Source organism: Triticum dicoccoides, chromosome 1A (genome assembly GCF_002162155.2).
Source record: "Triticum dicoccoides isolate Atlit2015 ecotype Zavitan chromosome 1A, WEW_v2.0, whole genome shotgun sequence".
NCBI classification, from domain to species: domain Eukaryota; kingdom Viridiplantae; phylum Streptophyta; class Magnoliopsida; order Poales; family Poaceae; genus Triticum; species Triticum dicoccoides.
In genome coordinates, this window is record NC_041380.1 from 397,953,449 (window position 1) to 397,957,366 (window position 3,918).

Genomic DNA, 3,918 nt, shown 5'->3' on the forward strand with positions numbered 1-3,918 from the left:
TTGCTTCAGGGTCACCACTTCGGTCGTGGCCCCTGGCACATTCACGATGATCCTATCATTTCGCAACCGCATTTTCTTTTATAAATAGACAAGGTATTACTTACCTTTGTTCTCCTCGAGCTGCCTCTTGGCATGGCTGAGCTCTTTCTCGGCCCCCTCGAGGTCCTGCTTCAGTGCGGCGACCTCCGCAGTCAGTGCGGCAGAGGTCAGCAGCGAAGCCTGCATACGCATACAGACATACTTATATTAGTCTCTTGCAGATATTATTTGATCCTCTATTCGGCTTTTCTTTGTGAACACCAAATAGAGCATCAGGGGCTACTGTCTATGCGGTAATATTTTTCCTATATTTTAAATACTTACCTCAAAGCCTGTTAGAAGGCTGGTACAGGCTTCAATCAGTCCGCTCTTGGCGGACTGAACCTTCTTGATCACCACACTCATAATAGTGTGGTGCTCTTCGTCGATGGAAGCTCCGCTAAGCACTCCCAGCAGTTCGTCCGGTGCCTCTGGATGGACAGAGGTCACCGGCACGGACGACTTTCCCCTCTTGGAAAGGGGCCGCCTGCCCGAATCCGGAACCACTGGAGGTTCCGGCATAGTGTCCGGTTGCGGGCCGAACTTGGAGCTCCTGGGAGCCTTGCTCCCTTTGCTCATGGAGTCCGGAAGGTCGCCTTGAGGCACCTCCAGGACTGTCTCCCCTTGCTCGGTGCCCCTTGAGATAGTACCTGGGCATTGTCCATAGGGCAAGGAGAGGTGGCAGTTGGAAGTGTATCACTATCCATGTCCGACAAGTCCAAGGAACCGTCCGACGATGATACGTCGATACGGGCTTGGGGCGGACTGCATAATCATATTCGACATTAGGAGAAGCAGTACAACAAAAGTATGCTATGAGTTACTCTGGTATCCGAATACTTACGACTTTGCCAGGGGCTTGGCCCTGAGCAGCCACTCGTCTTCACCGTCGGCGGCGGTGGTGGAGCAGTCCGAAAGGAGATTCCTTCCCTTCTTGGACCCTTCGGCCTCCCCGGTTGGGCGGCCTTCCTTTTCTTGTCTCCCCCGACTGGAGGGGGTGAGTCTTCATCTTCCTCCTCCTCATTTTCATGAGAGGAGTGCGTCTTGGAGTTATCGGATGATGAGTCCGATACCACCTGGCGCCGGGAACTCTTTTGGGTTCCCTTGGCCTTCTTCTTGCTTCTCCGGCACCTCGTAAGGAGCCGGAGTTTGCATCTCCATTAGGAGAGCGTCCACAGGGTCTCCGGGCAAAGGGGCCGGACAGTTAATCTGCTCCGATGTCTCCACCCAGTCTTATCAAAGGCATGGGAGCTCAGACCCCGCACCTGGTTAAGCTATGGGACATAGATACCCTACTAGATGTACAGAACTTACCGGATTCGCAGCGTGCTTCGCGCTTAGCCCGCGGTCCTCGGTAAGAGAAGGAGGGACCTTGGCACCCTTGAACAACACCTTCCAGACGTCCTTGTGCGTCATGTCGAAGAGCTCGCGTAGAGTCTGGTGCTGGGCCGGGTCGAACTCCCACAAGTTGAAAGCCCGTTGTTGACACGGGAGGATCCGGCGGAAGAGCATGACCTGGACTATGTTGACAAGCTTAAGTTTCTTGCTTATCATGTTCCGGATACACTGCTGGAGTCCGTCCAGCTCCACCGATGAACCCCAGGACAGGCCCTTCTCCTTCCAGGAAGTGAGCCGCATGGGGATTCCAGATCGGAACTCGAGGGTCGCCACCCAGTTGGTGTCGCACGGCTCGGTGATGTAGAACCACCCCGATTGCCACCCCTTTATGGTCTCCATGAAGGAGCCCTCGAGCCATATGACGTTGGGCATTTTGCCCACCATGGCTCCGCCACATTCCGCTTGTTGGCTGCCAACCACCTTCGGCTTGATATTGAAGGTCCTCAGCCACAGGCAGAAGTGGGGCCGGATGCGGAGGAAAGCCTGGCACATGACGATGAACGCCGAGATGTTGGGGATGAAATTCGGAGCCAGATCATGAAAGTCCAGCCCGTAATAGAACATGAGGCCGCGGACGAATGGATGGAGGGGAATCCCCAGTCCGCAGATGAAGTGGGGGAGGAAAACCACCCTTTCATGAGGTTCCGGGGTAGGGATGATCTGCCTCGCGGCTGGCAGCGGATGCGCGATATCCGCGGTTAAGTATCCGGCTCCGCATAGCTTTTTGATGTGTCCCTCCGTGACGGAGGAGGCCATCCACTTGCCTCCCGCTCCGGACATGTTTGGAGAGAGTTGAGGAGAAGGATGTTGACTTGGGCGCTGGAGCTCGAGTGCGCGAGAATGGATGAGCAAGGAGGAAGAAGGCGTGGGTAGAAAAAGGTGAGATCTTACCCCTTTATAAGGGCGGACTAAATTGTGCGCCCCCACTAGCCTGGTAAAACTCGCTTATCCCTCAAGCGCCGTAATTGATGGCGCGGTTGGGTTTTCCACGTCCGTATTGATGAGAATCCCGTAATAAGGGGAACACGATCTCTGCTTTGACAAGACGTGTCAAGAAACCGCCTCGCGTTTATGTGTGGGGCTGGTTAAAGAAAAACGGTCCAAATAATCACTGGACCGTGGCGCGATGTCATGCTGCCAAAACGTGTCAGCAGATTAGATTTGTGGAAATGTTATTCTCTCTACGGTGGTATGTGGAACTTATTTTTGCAGGGTCGGACACTATCCTTGTATTCAAACTCTTTCGTGGTGTATTCGGAGGAGGAACCCGCCTTGCAATGCCAAAGACAACACTGCGTGCCAGACTCATCGTCATTGAAGCCTTGTTCAGGGGCTACTGAGGGAGTCCTGGATTAGGGGGTCTCTGAACAGCCGGACTATATCCTTTGGCCGGACTGTTGGACTATGAAGATACGAGATTGAAGACTTCGTCCCGTGTTCGGATGGGACTCTACTTGGCGTGGAAGGCAAGCTAGGCAATACGGATATGTATATCTCCTCCTTTGTAACCGACCTTGTGTAACCCTAGCCCCCTCCGGTGTCTATATAAACCGGAGGGTTTTAGTCCATAGGACAACATACAATCATACCATAGGCTAGCTTCTAGGGTTTAGCCTCTCCGATGTCGCGGTAGATCAACTTTTGTACTACTCATATTATCAAGAATAAATCAAGCAGGACGTAGGGTTTTACCTCCATCAAGAGGGCCCAAACCTGGGTAAAACATCATGTCCCCTGCGTCCTGTTACCATCCGCCTAGACGCACAGTTCGGGACCCCCTACCCGAGATCCGCCGGTTTTGACACCGACAGTAGCAATCACACACTTATTACATCGAATGTCTCAAAAGAGAGCTTATTACAATAAATATTGCTTAAGGCCATCTAATATGATAACAGCGGAAGACTTGGAAGATAAAGTGAGTCCATCAACTCCAACGGCATAGCTGAGCTGCACGGCAACGACCTAACAAACCTTACTCCTCGTCTGAAAAGTCTGCAACATAATACGTTGCAGCCCGAAAATGGGTTAGCACTTGAATATGCTGACAATATAACATAGTAGAGCAAGAACAGAATAATGCTATCACTACATGCATATTTGGCTGGTGGAAAGCTCTATGGTTTTAGTTTTTGCGAAAAGCCAATTTTTCCCTACAACAAAGGAATAAATTTTATTTAACTATCATGGTAGTTGAAACATCATTGAGAAGGTTCCTCCAACTCAATCCCAATTAAAGTAATTTACAACCTAACAATATTAATTTAGAGTGATGAGATACTTAGGATACTCCTAGTACTAGATACTCAAGATTGTCCATAACCGGGGACACGGCTAACCATGTTTAGTTTATACACTCTGCAGAGGTTTGTGCACTTTTCCCCACAAGACTCGATCGCCTCCGTTGGATTTCTCGCACTACATGGTGTTTGAGAAACGGAT